The 23,655-nt window shown below is 41.8% G+C and overlaps 1 protein-coding gene and 1 long non-coding RNA gene across 25 annotated transcripts in view; one reads left to right on the top strand and one right to left on the bottom strand.

The window, feature by feature from the left end:
* DTNA (dystrobrevin alpha) overlaps positions 1-23,655 on the bottom strand; it is a 199,308-nt gene that overhangs the window by 120,544 nt on the left and 55,109 nt on the right. The window contains exon 2 of one of the 24 annotated variants that reach the window (XM_082234777.1): positions 19,399-19,457. The exons of the other annotated variants lie outside the window; for them this stretch is intronic. The gene's annotated coding sequence lies outside the window, so the exon portion shown is untranslated. The remainder of the gene's footprint in view (positions 1-19,398; positions 19,458-23,655) is intronic. 24 annotated transcript variants of the gene reach the window in all.
* Positions 1-23,655, top strand: part of LOC309539084 — a 94,341-nt gene that overhangs the window by 19,168 nt on the left and 51,518 nt on the right. The window contains exon 2 of the long non-coding RNA XR_014222680.1: positions 4,048-4,217. This is a non-coding gene — a long non-coding RNA (uncharacterized lncRNA). The remainder of the gene's footprint in view (positions 1-4,047; positions 4,218-23,655) is intronic.

The raw sequence follows: 23,655 nt of genomic DNA, 5'->3' as shown, positions 1-23,655 counted from the left end.
ATAGATGTTGATCCAACAAAAGCTAGCAGCTTTTCTGGATCTAGAACCAACAAGCAAAATCTATCAAAAACAGCACTGCACTGTGCAAAGCACAGTACATTCCTGGTCATAAAATGATGAACTGGCTTTGCAGTTAGCAATCTCTAATTAGAATGGAAATTTTGCTGCGGTGAGGTTATGCAAGAATACCTTGTAAGGTCACAGGGCAACTGGAATCCCAAAGTGATTAAAATATGGTGATCATTCCCTTATTTACATAACAAAGGGGAAATAAAAAGATGCTTTTCTAGGCTGCATTAACAGAAGTATAGGGTCCAGATCAAAGGAAGTAATGGTACTGCTCTATTCTGTCTTTGTCAGACCACACCTGGAGTACTGTGTCCAGTTCTGAGTGTCACAGTTTAAGAAGAACGTTGACAGGCCAGAATGTGTGCAGAGGAGGGTGACCAAGATGATCTAGCTTTATGAGGAATGGTTCAGGGAGTTGGGTATGTTTCTGCAGAAAATGGAGGGCTCTGAGGCAGATGAGTAACCCATAAAGGATAAGGTTTAGTGGTGACATGACCTAAATAAAGATATTATAGTTTTATGAAGACTATAAATGTGTGTGTTTGCCAAAATCTCCACCCTTTTTTTTATTTGCCAGAATCAATACATCAATAAAAAACCTTATTGATAAATATTTACATATTTATGTATTTAAATATAGCTTATTATTGTTAGTGCCTAGGGTAATTCATATATAAATCTGTCAACCGTATTTCCCAGATAAAAAGTCACATAAGAGAAATGTAAAGCCTGCTATTAATCTTTTCCTGTGTAGCTTAAAATACATTAGAAACATATTTCATAGTCCCAAATGCAAATGTGACAACAACTACATTGGATATGCTTCCCGTATACAATAATTATCCATTCCTTATTGGCATACTGCAGTGCTTATGGTGCCAAGTTAGATTAATCTGATTTCTGAAGACGTTCAATATTTTCCATTAGTTTTATTATGCTTTATATCAAAAAAGTCTTCAGTGCACACACACACACACACACACACCCTGTAGCATGAAATGACCTCTAATCCTGAAATAAAATATTGGAATGTAACCAACATTTTAGCAAGCATTTTAACATAAATCTGAAGGGCCTGCCTCATTCTATTATTAACACCACTCAAGACAGAATTGGTAATGCAGAGTCTAGGTGGCCAAAGATGGCTCTGAATGTCCAGTTTAAGTAGCAAGCACCACTTGAGCCTCCCACCTAGGGTCCCCTGTTGGGCAGTAGCTTGACCCGATGTGTGATGGTTCACAATATGTGATGAGTGATTCTGGTTATAAAGTGAGCTCTGCGCTTCTTTTTAAAATGGAACTAGCAAAAGCAACTGGATTTTCTAAGGCAAAGCCCAATAGCACTAATTTTAAAATGATATGTGATTAATTACTCTCCTTGTAATGCTGCTTTCTCAGTGTTTTCCTTTTCTTTCTTTTTCTTTTTTTCTTTTGAGCACAGATACCCCCACATAGGTGCCCTTCCAGATATTTTACATTCCTTTGTGCAGCCTTTCCATTAAGGTAATAAACTCGAAACAGGCAGAAAAAGTTTATATTAAGAAAATATAAGTCATTAATTAGCTGTCCAAAAATCCCCTGCTTTATAAAACTGGAATTATTGAAATGCAGCGGATCCTCTCCTCATAAATATCTTTTGGTAATATGCATTTTAAATCATTCAATAAAAGTAAAATCTATTTTTGTACAATGCCAAAAGGAGAGACATAATGAAATATATGAGCCACTACTGGTCAATGATTAAAATGTGCTCTCATTACTGTGCCCTTCTGCTATTAGCATGAGAAATGAGAATAAGATGGTGATGGGGGCATCATGATGAATATAATAATCTTGCAAAAAGATTTGTGAGAAGTCTAACGATGGAGACTATGGATAATTATAGGGGGTGCAATCCTGCTAAAGCTAAGAATGCTTATATCCTGCCCATTTCAATGGCAAGGTTAATCACATGTTTAACAAAGCCTTCCATTCAGTAGGGCTTATATTTGCTTAACTTTGGTTGGCTTCTGCCCAGTATAGAGTGAAGTAAAATACCCCACAACTCTTTTGGGGGTTTCCATTTCTTTCTGTCCCTCTCCCTCTCCCTCTCTCTCTCTCACACACACACATCTTCTTCTTCTTTGGCGATCACTCGTAGCCGAGTAAGATTGTCTTCCATAAACACGGTTTTAACAATGAGTCTGTAAGTGCCTGTGGAGGCCAATTCTGGATCCACACATCCTTCCACATTGGGGACATTGGTTTCTGGGTGGGAGTTGATCACGGTGTGGATTTGCCAAGCGTGCCTTCCTCCTAGCCCGTTTCTCCCTTGTGTCCTGAGTTCGAGCGTCTTCAAAGCCCATGACACCTTTGGTAAAGGCTGTTCTCCAACTGGAGCACTCGCAGTCCAGTGTTTCCTAGTTGTCAGTGTATATACTACATTTTTAAAGATTTGCCTTGAGACAGTCTTTAAAACTCTTTTGTTGAACACCAATATTACGCTTTCCATTTTTAAGTTCGGAATAGAGTAGTTGCTTTGGAAGAGGATCATCAGGTATCCGCACAACATGACTAGTCCAACAAAGTTGATGTTGAAGAATCACTGCTTCAACACTGGTGATCTTTGCTTCTTCCAGTACACTGATATTAGTTCGCCTATCTTCCCAAGTCATGTGTAAAAATTTTTGGAGACACCGTTGATGGAATTTTTCCAGGAGTTGGAGATGGCGCACACAAACACACACACAGTGCTCCCACTACATGTTGAAGTTTTTCATTGAAATGAAAAAAAAATCATTGAATTTTCATTTCATTTCATTATTTCATTGAAAATGGTGGTATTTTCTGTAGAGAAGTGCTTCCTCAAAGCATTTCAAAACATTTTCACCTTACGGTCACATTTCCCTGTATAAATTGGGCACATTTACGCAAACTCGCATGCAATTTAATACAAAGAGGTCCATTCCAATTCTCAATCGCTGGCAAAAATGCAACTCTTAATATAGTAAAAGGTAAAGGTACCCCTGCCCGTACGGGCCAGTCTTGACAGACTCTAGGGTTGTGCGCTCATCTCACTCTAGAGGCCGGGAGCCAGCGCTATCCGCAGACACTTCCAGGTCACGTGGCCAGTGTGACCAAGCTACTCTGGCGAGCCAGAGCCGCACACAGAAATGCCATTTACCTTCCCGCTAGTAAGCGGTCCCTATTTATCTACTTGCACCCGAGGGTGCTTTCGAACTGCTAGGTTGGCAGGCGCTGGGACCGAGCAACGGGAGCGCACCCCGCTGCGGGGATTCGAACCACCGACCATGCGATCGGCAAGTCCTAGGCGCTGAGGTTTAACCCACAGCGCCACCCACGTCCCTTCTTAATATAGAAGTATTAATAATTACACAAGTCTTACTTCTGTGATAGTTAAAGTACAACTATCTGAAAATAGAAGCCGACAAAATTGATCGGTTTGTTTTGTTTTTTTAAACAGTTCCCTTGAAAGGCACTCCAAAGTTTAATTACCCATATTTCTAGGAGGGCTGTCTCTGGCACTGAGCTACCCATTTATAAGGCAAATTCAATATTATATTCATCCAGTTTTAGCTTCCAAGTAAATGCATCATGCAATATATTTCTGGAAGATGGATGAACTCACAATTACCAGATATATTCACAATGTGTGATTATTACAGCTGGTAAACAATAATGTTAATAATTATTATGATGATTATTATTTTGTATCACACAAACATGATCCTAGAAATCTTTATACCCTTCAAAGCACTTTCAATCAATGGGTTTCTTTTCATTTAATTTTTGCCTTTTCCACCCCAAGGAACTTAAGGGTAAAATAATAAAGCCATACAGTTGTGAAAGAGACAATTAAAACAGCTTAATTATAACTAGAAAGGGACACAAAAAGAGCTTGGGTCACTAATGAAGCATTTCTGTAAGATATGACAGAATCCTGGCACCCCTACTTATTTTGCTTTTCTTTCCTCTGCAGTGGTCATTAGGAAATCTGTTCCGTTTCTGAAACTATGCAGATCAGAAAGAATCACAGCGCCAAACAACCATGACTAACCGGAGTATGACAGATCATTCAACTGTGGTGAAAAGATGCTTAATGAAACAGATCAAGGACCTTGCCTCTAAAGATGAAGGCTCCACAGGAAGGTAGGAATGCCCTAAATATGCATCAGATAAAGGAATATTTTACATAAGAGTTAGTGGCAAAGAGGCAACACATTCAAATGCATTTAAGTCTACAGCAGTGCCAGGAATAATATCTTGCAGGCACTACACCTTCTTATAAATCTGATTATATAGCTTCAATCATGGCATTTTTCTACATCAGCTATATTTGGTCCATAATAATTGGTTTAAAATACTTCTACATTTTGCAAAGTCTACAGACTGGTAAAATTCAACGTGCTGGTTTGGATCTACGAGGCCTGAACAGGTTGGGCTACCATAGCTTGTCCCCTGTACTTTAATAAGACAAACTATCCCCAGAGAGGCTTGCTTGGTGCCTGCATTGTAATATTTTTGTACTGGGTGAGGATAAAAGTATCCCTTTTACTTCAACCTCAGTTTTGTCCTCCGGTTATTTTTAAATTTCTTGTCATCTTCATTTCTGAGCTTTCCAGTTAATTTAGCCATTTCAGCGTAGTCCATTAACTTGGTTTGCCAATCATCTTTAGTCGAGACTGCTTTCTCTTTCCACCTTTGTGCTAACAGCATCCTGGCGCCCGTTGTTGCATACATAAACGATTTTTTCTGGTGTGCTAGAACTTTAAAACTACAACCTTTTAAAACTCTAAATGACTTGGAACCCAAATACATACATCATTACAATCTTGCTAATCCAAATCAGTCTGTTTCTATAACTCAGTTGCACTGTGCGTAACTTTTAGCTACTTGATTTTACATTCGGGCAGACCAATCCAAACTATGGGACATTGGTGTAATTTATATCAGGAGGAATTATTCTAGTGTAACTTGCCCCTATTCCAAATTCTGTTTAAGAGTCATGCAACTGCTGACTGAGCTGGCTGGAGCCTGGCAGAGGGAAAACAAGCCTTTCAACAAGCTAGTGTGGTGTAGTGGTTAAGAGTGGTAGTCTCGTAATCTGGTGAACCGGGTTTGCGTCCCCGCTCCTCCACATGCAGCTGCTGGGTGACCTTGGGCCAGTCACACTTCTTTGAAGTCTCTCAGCCCCACTCACCTCACAGAGTGTCTGTTGTGGGGGAGGAAGGGAAAGGAGAATGTTAGCCGCTTTGAGACTCCTTAAAGGGAGTGAAAGGCGGAATATCAAATCCAAACTTTTCTTCTTCTTCTTCTTCTTCTTCTTCTTCTTCTTCTTCTTCTTCTTCTTCAAAATGAGGTTTGATTTACAGCATCCTTTGTGCCAGTCTAAATTCTGATGCGTTGCTAGGTCATGTGACCAGATAGAACAGAGTTTGGAATAGAGGTGAATTTCCCACTGCCCCATCCTACCCCTGCTACACCCCTTTTTAGGATTTATCCCAGGCTTGGCTGAGCTGGCTTCAACTGAGCTAGGATGGAGAAATTACACCAGCGTTTCTCTGACTGAATCAGGATGTGAGGCACTCCACCCTCTGTAGCACTCACTGAGCCCACGCTCAGCCAAAGACCCGCCTATTCCAAACCCCACTCATCCTGGTGGAACTTGGGTTTGGCTTGCTCCCAAATCATTTTAGATTGGCATGAAGATGTAAATGCAATGAGAATCACTCTGTCAGCGTCAAATGACAGCATAATTTAGATAAACACCATCTTATGGTGCATACCTATAGGAGGCACATAGATTGTAGCCTTTACACTGTATAGAACATGACAGAAGGAAACCAGAAGTAAGTTGAATACACGTTCCTTCTCATTCCATCTCCTAATACTACCAACAGCTTTTCTCTAAATCAGTATATAAATAAAGGAGATTAGAGAACGGCAGCCAACATTATAGCTTTGCTTGGATTTTATTGTCAAAACGCAAGTGATCAAAAATAAAGAAGAGCATCATTTATCAGAACCAGCTCCTGTTCCTCTTTCTCCAACCCACTCATTCACTAAAAGAGCTTTTGAACATCTTGCTCCTAGACACAAAGGGGCAAAGGCAGTTATGAAGATACACTGCTAATAGACATCAGGAAGAAATCTATGGCTTTCACAGATCCTCACACAGAGCTGATAAGGTGCACTCTAGTAATTGAGCAATAAATCAGGTGTGTCACTAGGGAGAACCTCCCTCCTTTCTTTATGCACCCTAAATACAAATGCAAAAACACCAAGCCATGTTGCTGATGGTGCATAACCTTCAACCCTTGGGGGAAGAAAGAAAAGTACCACCCAGCTGCTGCAAGTTTAGTATGAAAGATTGATGAAAACTAGTTCTAACTAAATGACAGCAAAAAAACAGGTCACTTGCTTTCAAAACGGCAGCAGTGTTCAATGACAGATTCGCCATTTACGCCATCTGAAATAGTACAACTCCTAGCTAGAATGAAGGATTTTACAAAGGCTCATCCTGGAATGATACTAGAACTCTTCTATATTTATAACAGGATGAAGAGAAAGTTCACATTTTGTCCCTCGATTTATTTCTCAGAACATGCTTTTGTGCTTTGGAGAGAACAAAAGTGCAAAGGACCATTAGTCATCTGTTTATTCCTTTATGAACATTGCTAACACCCTTGTGCTACCACATCTACAAACTACTTCACCATGTTCATGGGAAGAAGTCCTTCCAGGGCATGCATGCTCAGAGGAATTTTGCTTCACCACTCTGACCCTGGCTCTAACAAACATAAAAACAATTTCAAATGCAATACAGACTGGGAACAGAATATCTACTAAAAAAGGTTGTTGAAAAAGGAAGATATTTGATAGGTGCTGAAAAGACAGTAGAGACAGCATTTGTCTAATATAGGGGTCAGCAAACTTTTTCAGCAGGGGGCCCGTCCACTGTCTCTCAGACCTTGTGGGGGGCCGGAATATATTTTTTGGGGGGAGGATGAACGAATTCCTATGCCCCACAAATAATCCAGAGATGCATTTTAAATAAAAGCACACATTCTACTCATGTAAAAACATAATGATTCCCGAACTGTCCGCGGCCCGGATTTAGAAGGCGATTGGGCCAGATCCGGCCCCCGGGCCTTAGTTTGCCTGCCCATGGTCTAATACATAATGAAAGGGTAGATGCCACCATACTAAGGGCCCAATTCCTACATTGTACGAGGTGGACCACTTGATGAGATGCTAACTGTAGGAGCCTTTCCTGCAGAGCGCAATGATCGGAAAAAGTGTGCATGTCTCTGTTACGGAAGGGGGGGGCATGTCTTCTTCACTACAATATATTTGCTCAATTTCTCTAGGACTCCATCACCCCTCCCCTGTCCTCCATAATCTCTCAAGTAATCCTGTCAAAATCACTCTGCCAAACCTTTCCTCGGGCAATGCCAGGTGACAGACTATGCGTACATGGACCATTGTCTTCTCAGGATGTGCTTATCTGCGCATATCTCCAGCTCTGCATATTCCCCCTCCCTCCTCCATATGTTAATCCAGTGTAACCCAACCTCTCCTTAATGTATTCATGATGTAATCTGTGTAACCCAACCTTTCCTTAATGTATTCGTGATGTAACTGGGAGGTATTTTGCACTGTATTCTGGGACATGGAGGGAAATTTCAAAAGTTCATATCACCCCCTTTCTCGCTGTTCAATCTCGCCTTGAACCTGTTGCGCAATAAACTTGGACCTTCTGCAGTTTGCTCCTGTGTCCGGCTGAGCTCATTTTCTTCCGCAGGGACCCACGGACTTAGTCCGATGAGCTGGGTGGCAGAGTAACCCCGCACCCAGATTTTAGCCGTAACAGTTGGCTGCCCAACGTGGGGCTTGCGGTTCTCCCGAGCTGCTGACTGGGGGCCCCGAAATCTTCAGCCGGCTCCAGGCCATTTTGCCTGGGAAGATCCTTTTGGACCCCCAGCCATCTTCTGGGCGGTAATCGAAAGCCCTAGGAGTTCAGCCGGGGAGCAAAAGAGGGATCCAGCCGGCTTATTCATCGATCCCGGGATCATCATAGAAGACGCGTGAGTATAAGGAAAAAGGAAAATCCAGTGCACTGGTGGGAAGGGGGTGGAAGTCTCCTGGCAACTGAATTCTCTGCCCTCCTCTCTATCGCTCCTTCTTGCCTTTCTCTTGGTCCGGTTAGTGAGAGAGACCGGGGACTGCTGCTCAACCCGAAAGGGGGGTTCTGAGCTCTATCCCTTTTCCTTAAAATCTCCAGCCAGCCGCACCAATTGGGAGCCCGAAAGTAAGACGGAGAGACCCGACTTGAAAGATAGCCGACTCTCTGCAACGGGCATCCCAGTTGAAAGCAAGGGGTTGGAGCTCTCTTTCCGATCTTCCCGAGCGTCCTTTCTAGGGGGCAGGAAGTGGTCTTGCTTTCTATCCCAATCCCAGCCGCACCGGTCGAGCTACATACCACGTGTACTGTAAGCTCGCTTCCGAAAGCAAGGGGGATTTTCGACCCGAAATTCTATCCAGGGACCACCCGATCTGGCACTGCATGGCGCGGGCGTCCAGTAGGGCCCCTTTTCCTGAGATGTGACGATAGGTAGGAGGTTGCCAGGAGGGATAGCCCATGAGGAATTGGGCAGGACCGGCAGAGTGGAAAGAGACCCCAGGTTACAGGAAATAAGGAAATAAGGAAATAGGAAATGGAACGCAAGGAACCGGATAGCTAGAGCTCTCTAAAACCCACTAAGGAAGTTGCCAGGCAACTAGAAGCCCCTTCTCCTCTCTACTATACGTCCCTGTACTAAGCATACCAAACCCCTAGACATACCAATCCTAATCAACCCCTCTTTTTCCCCTTCTCTATCCCAGACACCCCCCCAAAAAAGAAAAAAGCAAAAAAGCAACAACAGCAACGCATGCATCTATAAAGGGGTACCCAGTCAACCAAGCGTTGTGAGCCCTACCAGTCTGATTACCTGGTGGTGTGTTTGAAGAGGCAAGGAGGCTCATAAAACCATGTGGGACCTTCCTACTAATTTCACTTAATGAAGCCAAAGGTAGTGGCCCATCTCCTTGCAATAACCAACTAAAGGATGAGAATATATATGTTTACATGTTGTCTGTTATGTGTGTTGTCTGTTAATACATATATGAGAAGATGTATGTTTACATGTTGTCTGTTATGTGTGTTGTCTGTTCCTTCTGTCTCTGGCAGACTGCCTTTCTTAAGTGTGCATAGTTTAAACTGCAAGCTTGCTTCAAAATTTAAATCTAAGGAAGCCATGCTGGATCTTAGCAGTCCTAAATAAGACAAAAATTGAGAATGAAGTGTGCAAATGTTTACCCCACCTCTTGCTTTGCCCCAACTTTTGAGATTGTGAGTCTACAGTCTTATTTTGGAAGGTGCTGATAACCTAATGTTTCTGCTGCAAAAGCCTAGTTGAGCCAACTGCTCTCTCAAGCTAAAATGCAGTGTATGTACTTCATTAAGCATATGCCTATAAAAGTATGGTGTTCATTCAAAGAAAAATATTTGAATCCAGTTTTAACTTTGATTTGGTTGGACAGAAGAGTTATTGTAAGGCTCCTGATATCAGTCTCTATAAGACTTCATGGCCTCTTTTGTTAGAAAATGCCCCCCTCCCCCTTGTTTCACTCTGCCTCTTTCAGTTGTTTTCCCCCTTCTTACTTCTGTGCCAGGTAAATTTACTCCCGAGTAAGCTTCCTTTAAAGGAAACTGCAAAGAGGGGAGGGGGGCAACACTCGTGTATTCCCTTAAAAAAAAAAATCAAATCTAGGGCTGCTTTAACTGTGCTTTATAAGAGATCCTCTCCCTATCTTACGAAAACTGTTCACTTCAATCTTCCTTAAATATCATTTCAAACTCACTCAAACTATCTCAAGATCTGCAAAAAGGGTTCTGTGTAAAGTTATGTACTTTTATTTTCCTCTTCCTTAGTACATGATAGGAGCATAGATGTTTCCTTTCCCAGCTGTAAATCTGTACTTAAATGTGTATGCCTCTTTGGTAGTACAAATCTTGCTGCAAAATCTTGCTGTGAACCCTATATTTTGGAGGGTTGGACTAGATGACCCCAGGGTCCCCTTTCAACTCTCCCGATTTGTGGCTGTGTGGAAGGACATGTGTCTGCAAGCATTGGAGGGTACTTCTTAAATTCTGGTGACGTGATGGAGTTGAAATTCAACCTAGCTATGCTCTTTAGTTTTAAAAGGTGAGAGGTGAAGCCCAACTGGTAATATCAAGCATTTAAGTGATTACAGTGTTCATCATTTTGTCTATTATTTTAAAAAAAATCAAACTTAAAAGTCCATTAAAAGTTTAAGCACATAAAAATTCATATAATCAAGTAGAATTAGCCTTGACCATCCATCCTGTAAATAAAGGGCAGTAAAATTTGTCTGCAGATGGTAAGGCTGAGAATGTTAAAAAAAAAAAAAATCATATGAATTCTAACTCTCTGGCCATTTTACTCATAAATAAGAGAGCGGTTGATTGTTCCGCGAATGACCAGATAAAATGACCAATAATGATAGTCCTTTCCTGTACATAAAGGAAGCACTCCTATTGCTTGAGCTGAAATTGCTAGCTTTGGTGAATACTTAAATTGCTGAGTTTCTCTTTTTTGTTGTTTTAAAATCTAACCCTAATTTTAAAATCTACTCCTTACCTTTCCCTTCCTTATTCTGAGCCAAAGGATGCAACATTTTCAATGGTATAAAAGGTTTGCTGAGACATGAACTCTGCACATGCACAGAGGCTAGATCAGCTTTAAAAAAAAAGAGAGAGAGAGAGAGAGAAAGGAGGGGGGAGAGAGAAGGTTTGGAGAGCGTGAAACCTATACAAATTTCCTTATGTAAAACTTGGAACCATTGAGCGAAATCATCCTTAATGTGTTTTGCTCCAGGGCTACTTAAGACAATAGAGTTAAGTACTGGACATGCCAAATTCTTTTCACAGGTAAATATCAAAGCACTCCCACTGTGAGTTCCTCTCTTGAGTAGTTTCCCCCCCCATGGGATTTAAATTTTATAACAGTTTTCTTGTGTGTGTGTGTATGTGTATATGCCTATGCATTTTAGGAACAGCATTTCCTGACAGACCTCTCACATGAAATAATTTTCCCTTTTAACAGAGTGTCCTTTCTGAGGGGATGCAAACAGTGATTTAAATACTCTATAAAAAGTAATTGCATTTGTTTTCCTTTTGTCTTACTTCCCTTAAAGCCAAACAGTCACTTTCTTTCTGTTCAGCAAAACAAGTCTGAATCCCTGCTATATTAGTTGATTTCCTTCTATCTCTTTGTGGCTTTGACATTAATTTTTAGGTTACAAATAATCTGTTTTCCTTTATTAAGTTCGTTTTATCAGTTCTTCCATTATATATATGAAATTAATCGAAGCACAACCAAACATTGTTTGTGGAATGGTATTTGTTTACCTTTTGCCTGAGCATTTCTTAATTCTGTCATTTTGGCTAGTGCAAGGTACTTGCACAACTTTAAAATTGCCATTCATTTTCTTGGTATTAACTCATTTCCCAGTATTCCACTATTAACATTACAGCTGATGTCACATCAAGAAACACTTTTATTTTCATTTGGGATGTTAGAATGCCAAAACAGATTACTTCAGGTTACTTATTAATTGTGTGTCTTAGCATTTATTTATTTTTGGTTCCTCATAGCTCATTTTGTGTGTTTGTGTTTTACTTTGGGGACATGTTCATCACATGTTGAAAGTCAGTTTCATGAAGTTCTTTTATCAGATAGCACATGGTGAATTTTAAGTTTTTCCCCATTGTTTTCCCATCTTTTCAGTCTAGTGGTTTTGACAATATATTTAATAATAATTCTTTTCTAAATCTGATGTCCTTGTGTCAAGTTTGTTTTCATCTGACTGGTAATCTAATTTTTTGCTTTCTTTTGTATTTTTTTAACCTTTGTATTTTTTCAGTTCTCTTTCTATACATGTGGAGTAATTTTTATTTTATAATATGAAAAGAACAACAACAACAAAAACTAAGTGAAGGAAAGCAAACAAACTTAGCAGATAATAACAGTAATTATATGGAAATGTGATAATAAATAATACTAAATAGTAAATTTTATTTCTATCCTGCCCTCCCCAGCCGAAGCTGGGCTCAGGGCGGCTAACAACAATCAAAATAGTCCAATAATGATAATGAATAAAATGTTTAATCCACTAACATTGTTATTATTTGCAGCTTCCCATGGAAACTGGAGGACATCCTTTTTGCCTTTTGCCCCTTCCTTGTCTAACTGTTTTTAAGTCACCCCAAAACCCTGCCCCTTACAGGATATCACTTCTACAGATGTGCAATGATGAAAAGCAGCAACAACCCCTCAACAACCCCTCAACTCAGTTCTTCGCTATCACGAGACCTGCAACACCAGAGTTTTCAAAGTGGCCACAGCTATCTCTTTAAAATGATATAGACTGACGGGGGGGGGCTGACAAAGGGGGGAGGAGTTGAATTGCAAGGACATTTTTTCACTTGAACCTCAAGCCTCTGCTCCAAGATTCAAAAGATACATACGTAAAAGATCACAATGGTGTCAAGATATGCAACAGATATTTAATTATTTTGTTTTGTATTATGTGTTATTATGTAAGAATGTTGAAATGTGTCTGACAGTGTGATTTCCACAAAGGGGGGCAATTTATTGTGTGTAACTGTTTTTATGTTTAATGTCTTATTCCTTACACACCAGTGGAGAATTCTCATGCATTTTATACTTTCTAATAGCTCACACTATTGTGTAGTCCAATGTTTAGATAACCACAATTCGTTGTCCCACCTGGCACTATGCCAACCTTCCCTACCCATTTTAAAAATGTGCTAAAACTTGCTTTACCAAGGAGAAGCTTCTAAGAAACATGAAGGTGGATATGCTTTGGTTTAGCAGGAATGATTCCTTATAGACTTAAATTGACTTATTTGGACAACTGCCCTTGTTAAGAATGGTTTTCTTTTAACAGATTGGTTTGAAGAGTTGAGAACCATGGGGCAAGATAAATTCAAATTGGACTCAGTTTGAATTGGGCACGTGTATCCAGGCTGCAATTAGCCTTTTGGTCCTTTAAGTGCAAGTGAGCAACCCCCATGCGTGCAAAACCACAGCCTATAATAAAATCCCATAGCTAAAGGCCAAGGCGAAGACATCTCCCTCAGAGATGCCCAAACCTGTGCCAGCTATGGTGAATGCCAGGCGACATGGTTAAATGAAAGCCCTGAGGGGATTCAACAGACAGGATGTGTTGCTGTAGCACTATGTCAGTGTGAGACCACAGAAGAGCTACCTTGACACCTGAGAACACAAAATGGCGGGGGGGGGGGGGAAGCAAACTGCACTTTGCAGTCATTAGTGGACCTTCCTGCCTAAATGTAAAGCATAGATCACTATTGAGAAAATATTTCTTCCAAGGTGCTAGAATACCACAAGTAACTGAGCAACAAAATATTAATTTACGTGATATCCTATGTCTAGCTATGTGTACTGTTACACCATTATATTTCTGTGCAAATATCCTTAAAGCAGCATGATATGCAAGTCCCTTTCAGGTTTGCATAAACCCACACATCTGGTACGGTAGATACCAAGTTATTATTTAGCGCATATATATAACACGCGTGTACATTGTATTCGTCCGTGTTGCTCCCTCTTTTGCTGCCCTGCTCAACCCACCTCCTTTCCATTAGAGCGTATTCCCACTCACAGGGAAAACCTACATTCACCGAGATTTAGGGTGCGGAGAAAAGATTTGCAAGTTCTTACAGAACTTTAATGCAAATCTATCTCCGAATGGGGGACTGTTACGGAAGGGGGGGGCATGTCTTCTTCACTACAATATATTTGCTCAATTTCTCTAGGACTCCATCACCCCTCCCCTGTCCTCCATAATCTCTCAAGTAATCCTGTCAAAATCACTCTGCCAAACCTTTCCTCGGGCAATGCCAGGTGACAGACTATGCGTACATGGACCATTGTCTTCTCAGGATGTGCTTATCTGCGCATATCTCCAGCTCTGCATATTCCCCCTCCCTCCTCCATATGTTAATCCAGTGTAACCCAACCTCTCCTTAATGTATTCATGATGTAATCTGTGTAACCCAACCTTTCCTTAATGTATTCGTGATGTAACTGGGAGGTATTTTGCACTGTATTCTGGGACATGGAGGGAAATTTCAAAAGTTCATGTCACCCCCTTTCTCGCTGTTCAATCTCGCCTTGAACCTGTTGCGCAATAAACTTGGACCTTCTGCAGTTTGCTCCTGTGTCCGGCTGAGCTCATTTTCTTCCGCAGGGACCCACGGACTTAGTCCGATGAGCTGGGTGGCAGAGTAACCCCGCACCCAGATTTTAGCCGTAACAGTCTCAATTATAGATAACTTTCAACCAAAGGTCAAAGATCTCCCTAGGTTCTTAGCAGTATCATTGCCAGAGCCCAATAAACACCTGAAGCTGCATTATAGCATCCGATCAGAAAATCTATCTAGTCAAGTACTATTCATCTCTGGCTGGCAATGTCTCAGGCAAGGATAATTTACCAGCCCTGGTACCTGCATGCAAAGCATGAGCTCTGTCTCATAGGTAAACCATTTTCATTACATATCGAATGCATGGCTTTTTCTTCCAAATGAGCCAGTGTTAAGATTTGTGAACCCCTCATCACTGCAGCGATGATTGAGAGAAAAGGCCATTGACTTGAATTAATTACCAGCATCTCAAAATACTGCTTTGTATCTCTCTACAGAGCATATTATGTTTAGGGGACTGCTGCACAGAGATTATAACATCACAAAATGCTAACATATATAATAAGTGTGTGTGCATTTGTGTATGGCATCTGCATACTGCACTTTCAGGGAGCAGTTCACAAAACAGTATAAAAGTACACTCAAATACAGAGCATAGATTAAAAGCGGTGTTCAAAAACATATGAACATTAGCATAAAAATAAGCCAAAATCCACCTATAAAACAGAGCATAACAGCATCAAATCAAAATAAGGCACCCTCAATCCAGTTCAGGGAAAGTAATTTGTGCCAATATCTAAAAGTGTATCAATTTAAAAGCCTAGGAAAATAACGAAGTCCTCACCCAGTACAAAAATATTACAATGCAGGCACCAAGCAAGCCTCTCTGGGGATGTTGTTTCATAATCGGGGTGCTTCACTGAAAAGGCCCTCTCCCTTGAGGCCAGTCGCCTCACTTCTGTAACCTTTCAATAGCTGAATATAATTTCTTTTCTCATTTTGGCCATTGAACTGCCACAACTTGGGTAATATTAGGAGTTAACAGCCTAAAATGTGGACATCAAGGTTTTCTCTAATACTCCCAAATACAGAGAAAAGGGAGTTTTCAATAAGATTGTAGCAGTCTCCTTTGGTTATGGTATGCCTTGTACATTTAGCCCAAACATAATGCACAGTAAGACATCCACAAGCTATACAATTAGTGAAGTGCTTAGCAGTTGATAGGAATGTGTATTCAAAGTGTAGCCATGAATTAATAGGCTAAAGCTGTGTTACTGGGGAGTGTCAGCCTGCAAGCTCCCTCTTGAAGTGGCTAAACTTCACCTTTCTCCCCCATGCCCCATCCAAACTCCTGCTCCCTTTCCCAATCCCTTCCAACTCTCACCTCAGTCTGCTGTCTATCGGGCACTCTGGCTTCAAACCTCTGCCTCTTTCACCTCTTCGCTTCACCACTGTTCAACTGTAGCTCATGTTTATAGATACATACACTTGCCTGGCACCTTCATTATATATATTTAGGCGCCAGGCAAAAATGTTTCTCTACAAACAGGCTTTTGGCGGATTAACATTCTGTGGCCTTTTAAATGTGTTTGTGTGAGGGGGTGGGTGGGCTTGTTTTTGTTCTGTAATGTATTTTCTGTATGTTGTGAACAGCCCTCTGATCTTCAGATGAAGGGTGGTATACAAATTTAATTAATTAATTAATTAATAAAAATAACGGGGGGACAAAACTGAGGTTGAAGTAAAAGGGATACTTTCTTCATGGAAACTTCCAGAAATTCTTTTCAGTAAAAAGCCTGACATTTCATTAGCCAGTGGCTTCAAGACAGTAGTAGAAGTAGAAAACAATGGCAGGGAACAAGGTGGCGGTGGGAAAATATGAAACACATGTACAGTATATTGAATTCAACCCTGGATAAAACACAAAGCAGCCATTACACCAATCACCATGACTATTACTGATGCTCTGTGGTTGCTAGGCATGAAAAGAGGCTTGAGTGGAGAGGGCTGATGATGTCACAAAGGCCTAGCTAATCCTCTGAATCTGCAAGAATCTATCTTGTCCCCCTTGTGCATTTCCTGGAGTGTGGGGGGAGAGGATGGTCAATTGGGTCTCTTGTGAAGGCTTACAGGTTCCCAAATACAGCCCATTACCCTCTTCCACCCCACTCAGCTTCAGGACAATGCTTCTCCTTGTCTGAACTATGCACCTTTGGTATCATTACAGTGGTAAGTACATATTTGATATAGGTATGTTTAATTTTTATGTGCACCAATCTAAGTATCCAGAGCTCAATAACACTCTTCATATTTGTGATTAGGAAGGAATTTTCCCCAAGTTCGGTGAGTACTGATCCAATAGCTATTGCTTGTTCTTGACTTCCTCTTGAGTATGTGGTGCTGGAATAATTTGCTGTAAAGGTTCTCCCTACTGTAATCTGTGACATGCTGTGGCTCAGTTGTGTGGGTTGATTTATACAGCCCAGTGCTTGGTTGGTTGGTCCTGCCCTTCACCACAGGGCTGGTTTACATGCCAGTTGTGGCTTTCTAGTTCTACAATCTTAAAAAATACATATTATTAATTTTGCACTGGCCATAATCTTTAACAATGGGAACCCTGCCACTGATACATCCAGTAATACTGGTAAGAAGCACACACACTCATAAAAGCAGAGAGAAGAGTTATGTATACAACATATTGAGCCTCAGTTACTACTCTGTATTAGAGGATGATAGACAAACATGGTGCTGAGAATTATTCCCCTTCTCTTTGTCTAATGAGGGCTGAAAATATTTGGTATGAATTCTTGCATAAACTGCACACAGACACGAACCATAAATTATTCATGACCTATAATACGATTATTTACTGTCCTTGTGTATAAAAGCCATCCGTATTACAGCAGTGGCGCTCTCCTCACCATAAATTCCAAAATAGAAGAGACAGTTCCTTGGATATTATTTTAACTGCCTAACAAGCACAGAGGGATCTGCAATTTCCTTGTCTGGACTGCTCTAAAGTGGCCAAATCCTGGATTGGCAAATTGATAGCAGAGCCTGCAGCATCCAGAGTTGCTATTCATCCCACAGTGATGAGTGAGAGATGAGCAACTGGATCTGGGAGGCACAGCTGGAATAGGAACATCTGTCCTTATTTCATAATAGACTGGTGCACTGCCCCATTTTACCTGAAGTAGGCAAGTGTAGCTTAGAATCAGGTAAGGAAAGGAAATACAAAAGCTTGCAGCACAACACTTTGGTAGTATCCAAGGTAAGTCCAAGTGGCAGTTTAGACCAGAGCTGATCTTAGACTTGAGTTGAAATTCTTCCTTAGCAGTGTCCATGTTCTTCAGCCTGGTATATTAATTATACCAGATTATTCAGTTGCATCTTGTGGAGAGAAGGAGTCCCTACTTTTGTAGAAGGGGAGTGGATCCAGCAAAGCTTCCGTGAATGGAACTTGCAGTGGAGGGAGGAGGCAATTTTTGCCATTTCCCTCTTCACTACCTCCCACACTGTTCCAGAGGGTCCCTCAACCCTCTGGAGCAGACTGAGGAAAGGGGGGATACAGAGAGGAGGGAAGGGACACAGCAGTGTCCCATGGATGCAAGCAGAGGCGTCTTTCCCATTGGGGTTACTGGTGCGTTCCACCAGGGTGCCGGCCTCTCGGGGCGCCCCAGTGAGTGGGGGAGCTGTGTGGCTTTGCAGGCGGCCTCCCCTTTCCCTGCACACCAGCCAGCTGTGCCTTGCCAACCATATGGCTGGCTGAGTGCAGCTTCCTTCCCAAGCCTCAGCGGGAGGAGAGCGATCCCTGGCAGAGGCTTAGGGTGGAAGCTGTGCCCGCCAACTATATGGCTGGCAGGCATGCAGCGTTCTCTCTCTCGTCCGCCCTGTGGGAAGAGGGAGGCAGGCGATGGCGAGGGGGAAGCAGAGCATGAGGAGGAAGGAAGGAAGGAAGGAAGGAAGGAAGGAAGGAAGGAAGGAAGGAAGGAATTGCCCCCTTTCTTCCTCCTGGATTTGCAGCCCTGCTTGCATGGTCCCCTTCCCTGTCCTGTTCTGCTACATCTAGCCCGAGCTGTGAGTAGCAGCTGCTGCTGCCCTGCTTTCTCTCTCTCCCTGGAATTGTGCCCTGTGTTTAATGTTACGGGAAACTCTATTCCGGGGAAGGGAAGCCTCCTCACTTTTCTTCTTCTTCTTCTTCTTGGGGGGTGGGCTCCTTCTCCGGCCCCTCCACCCCACCAACAAGGTCCCTAAGGGTTGTAAAGCAAGCCAGACCATTTAGCACCTACCCCATTCATTCCAGCAGCTGGCCATCACCCTCTCACTCCAAGCCCTGCGAAAAATATCATCACCATTACTATTACTATTACTATTATTATTATTACTACTAATAGTAGTACTACTAATACTGCCCTCCACCCATAGATATCAGGGCAGCTCACAACCTGACACAAACTACGGTACCAAGCACATGTTAAAAACTAGAACAAAGGCAAACTTTGTACTTAAACACAAATTGGCCGGGAACTTCATTGTCTGTGTCTTTATTAATTTATTTAAAGAACAACAAACTGGTGGTTGCTTTAACTTTTTGATATGTGGTGATTTGAATCATGAGGATGAAATAGAAGAACTGCTGAGTACTTGAATGAGTCTTGCTTTGGAATTGAGGACTTCATTAGATTTTCTTCTGCCTTTTCATTTTATTTTCATTTGTTCTAAGGGCTTGTTAGAGATAATGTGTAAGTGAGCGTGGTCAACAACTCTGGGGAACGGGGGGGGGGGGGGATGGATGCCAGAGGGATCTTTGCACCACAGCCCTGGATATGGTTAAGACGGCCCTGGATGCAAGACTGTTCCATTCCATGAGCAGAACTCCACTCAGGTAACTCAAGATCCAACCCACTTGTTTATTTTTTAAAGCCGCTTAGTAACATTAAATATTCACAATGAACTCAAACAGGAGGTAAAATCTCAGTTACATAAACAGTTAATCATGGACATTATGCTCACATTTTTATTCTTGTACCCTCAGGGTCCCTTCCAACTTTACAATTCTATGATTTGCAGCCCTGAACGTAAAAGAGATAAAGTTTTCTGTTACAGTTCTCTTAGTGCTGGTTAGCTTTTTTCTTTTAGAGATTCAACCAAGCTTTTAGTCTAAGGCTTTCAAGCTGTAGGGATTTTTTTTTTAGTTTACACTCTCAAATCTTTATTGGAATATATAACAAAACAGCTTTTCAATAACCGCTTCCTGCAAATGAAGCGGCAACTCATTATTTCCTAGTCACAACCTTCTAAGGTGGGAATGAGAGTGGTTTATCTTGTGGTGTTGTGAGGGTTAGGAAGATAAGGACTGCTAAGTGAGAGAGTTCCAGACAGCCAGGCTTGAGGGTAGGAGTCCTCATAAAACTGCAGAGAAGTATAAACACATGTTTTATTCTGGATACCTTCCTTGCTTTAAATGCATTATTCCTGTACTGTGTTCTAGGGAAAAGAAACAATAGAAATGTAAACGGAATGCGGGAGATTGTAATGTGCTTTGGAAATTCAAGTGCTATGTTAATTGTCTTCAATAACCACCATCACCAAAATGAGACTCTCAAATTAAGGAACACTCTTAATTGCCGATTGGCTCCATGGAATGATAGTGAACTGAGGGAATTGTGAAATGAATGATCACCTTTGAGAAAGATAGAGCTGTAATGAGCTGAAATGAAGGACAGCTCCTTAAACTATATAAGGAGCATCTAACAATCCTACAAATAAGTTAAGCTGGTCACACTAGTTCTGATTGATTGTATTACAGCATTTGAAAGACTGGAAACGGCAGACTATCCTAATAGACATTATAATGGACTTGAGGGTGGGGAAACCATTTGTTTTAGAAAATGATTTCTGCATCCACTTTCCCCCTCCCTGCTCATATTTGATTATGCAAAGAGGCAGAAGTGTTGATTTTACAAATGATACATCGAGACAGTTCCTTGCTCTTGGGCCTCGCCTGTTCTTCACATTGTTTGCATAGATATGTGCACTGACACTTCATTGCACATGACCTTTTATGTACAATATTGTGACTCAATACATGTAACTGTTAGGAAAGCAGGACTGAGAGCTACCACCTTGATTTTCAATGTTGACCTCAGCAAGCTTTTATTTGATTCTTATTAATTGCCTTCAGATGTCACAATAACCATGGTTCATCATGACAGGAACAAGTATGTGCAGGCCTCAGGCTCACATACTCCCTGCTACTGTGCAGCCATGAGGAAAAGTTTGGAAACTTTTGCCTGTGTTTTCATTAACTATCTGAATACAACGAAGTGTGGTTAATTTTATTCATGGGTTAGCTTGGTTTATTTATTTTTTAAAAATGTCAGCCTCAAACCATAGAGTATAGAGCTGGTTTGTTTCAACAAACCACAGTTAAGAGCATGGGTTGGCAAACTAAGGCCCATGGGCCAGATCAGACCCAATTGCCTTCTAAATCCAGCCTGTGGACAGTTCGGGAATCACTGTGCACGCATTCTTTCCCTCTCCCTCACATGGTGGCGGCACCGGCCCCTCCTCCTGGATTCTCCCCGCTCTGCCTAGAGGAGGAAGGGGGCTGGGCTTTGTTGGTGCCAGCCCCTCTCTGGAGAACTTTTGTGTGCCGCTCATTGTCCCTCCGCCGCCGCTGGTGCCATGGTTGACTGAGTGCCCCTCTCAAGTGGCCGCCATTTAAAGCAGCCCCCCTCTGGAGCCCTTTCGCGCACCACTCATCGTCTCTCCGCCGCCGCCAGCCCCTGCCGCTCGCAAGACACAGGAGGGACAGTGGACCGGCACCGTGCTGAAAGAGTTTGAGGACCTCTGGTTAAGAGGAACCACTGTTTAGGGTTCAGACATAACACTGAACTGCAGCTAATAAAAAAGTGAAAATGTTCAATCTGCTCCTTTCCTTCATACCAGAGGTAGGAGGGAAACAAACAAACCCAAGGCTTGCAAACTGGTACAATTAGCCATGGTCACAATAAACCATCGTGCATTGTGACACCTGAATGCTGCTGAGAAAAAACTTACACAAATTTGAAGAAGGGTGACTGTCTTCTGCAACTGTTTCTCTGCTCTGTCCTTTCCTAGATGCTGCACCCTAAAATAACCTGATAGACTGAAGCACAATTGCTCTTACAAGCACAATGCTTCATTATGTATGTTGTTTTGAAAACAGTTTCCAGAGCTTCAAATATGTCAGCTAAAGCAAGAGAAAAGGCTGTTGATGCTGTTATAAGGTCAGCTTTTCAGCGACTGTGGGCAGCATTTGGTGGCATACTGCCAAACAATCACCATAGCAAACATGGCTGCTCACAGGCAATGATTTAGCTGCTTTGACAATACTAAGTCTCCAGTGAAGTCTAAAGATAAGAATTACTCACCCTGCACAGAAACAATTATTTAAAGAAGGGCACAAAGCATGGTTCAAGCTACAAAACATTACGTATTTTATCCCATATCTTTAGGGGAGAGGTCCCACACTTGTGTAGTCAAAACCACAGTACCCCCACACAATACAGAAATATTGGCAGACAGTGGAACCCTGAGGTTTACAGAAGTATAAAAACATCTTGTGGGGGAGGAATATGCAAAGAGTGCATAAAGAATACAGACATTTTAAATGCAGGCTTCTTGTGCATTCTTTCAAAAATATCCACAGAAAACGTGATGTTTCCAGCAAACTGAAAAAGGATAGAATTAGGCTCCTCACTTCTTCCTTATCACACACACAGGACACACAACCCACTTCTCCTCAACTGCTGTGTGCAGAAAAGCTGAGGAGAGGGTTAAGGCCTGCCTTCCAACTCATCTGTTTATCAGGGAGACAACAACTTAAACTTCCATTAGAGTGTGAGCTGGGCAGAGATCTCCACACACCCCATACTTTTCTATTTTAACTTGTTTTCTGTTTGCCACTGTAGTCAAAATTGAGAGGCTGGTGGGGACGGACTTACTTGGTAAGCCTGATATGTCTCCTGGGCCAGTGGTGGCTTTGGTGAGCCAACCCTGTGAGAAAGCCACTCTTATTAGTGACATGCCTCTATAAACAAATGCAAAGTGCTCCAATACTGGGCAGCAATTATAGGTAAAGTAAAAGGGAGTTCAAGGATGGAGGAGAGCTGTAACTCACTCAGCTTTCTATGAAGTTGGCCAGGCATAGGCAAACTCAGCCCTCCAGATGTTTTGGGACTACAATTCCCATCATCTCTGACCACTGGTCCTGTTAGCTAGGGATGATGGGAGTTGTAGTCCCAAAACATCTCACGGGCCGAGTTTGCCTATGCCTGGAGTTGGCTATAGAGAAGTTCTTCTACCTATACCTCTTTAACTGAAATGTTTTAGCAAAGCAATTACTCACTGGGTTGCATAACATGAGATTCAACTGGATTGAAACCTGCTGTACTGTTTTAGTTTCCAACATAAGGAATTATATCTACTGGATTGTTGCCCTCTGGTAGACTAAAAAAATATCCTGTCGTTCTTTCCCTTATTTCAACTTGTACAACAAACTCAGAAACAAGAGTGAGAAACAAATATTTCCTGCACACACATCCAGAGAATTCACAGCAAGTCTGTAAGTACTTGGGTATAATTTGTATCCTCTTGTTCTGAGCTTAATTGCAATTTAGTTGATGAATACCAATCCTACTGTTACCCATACGTAAATGGCAAAATCTCTCAAAAGAGCAGCAAGGTCAGGTCATAGGCAACAGAACTTGCAACAAAAAAGGTGTGTCTAATGCTTGTCAGTGAAACATATTTAGTCTCTGCTGAAACAAGGTCACCATGCTGACCCACATTTAAGGCAGACCTGCAAGTTCTCCTTCTCTCATCAAGAAATGCTTGTATGGCTAGCTAAACTCCCTGTCTGAAACCAGATCCTCCAAGTTCATCTTCCTTCTGGTCAGTTTCACCTTCACTCAGATTTTCCAGCAATGCTATTGACAATTAAACTGTCCAAGAACTCAGCCTGAGGAATCTAAGCAAATCACTTTGCAATGCAACTCAGCACTTTGTCAGCTAATTAGCTTGTATTGTGTAACACAGTTCACAGCTCAGTCTGCCTGGAAGTCACCGGGATTCTACCCTACACAGCTCTATCATTCTTGCCTTTCTGAGCTTAATGGTTTTGCTGAACCTTCTGCCAATAGAGATCAGGGCAGATCTTCTCACAACACCGGTCTCTCTGTAGTTTACCAAATCCAAGCTGCTAAATTGCTCAGCTCTACCTTTACA

The sequence above is a fragment of the Podarcis vaucheri genome (genome assembly GCF_965113315.1).
Source record: "Podarcis vaucheri genome assembly, chromosome: 8".
Lineage (NCBI taxonomy): Eukaryota > Metazoa > Chordata > Lepidosauria > Squamata > Lacertidae > Podarcis > Podarcis vaucheri.
The sequence above is the reverse complement of the archived record's forward strand: the minus strand, read 5'-3'. Positions and strand labels throughout refer to the sequence as shown.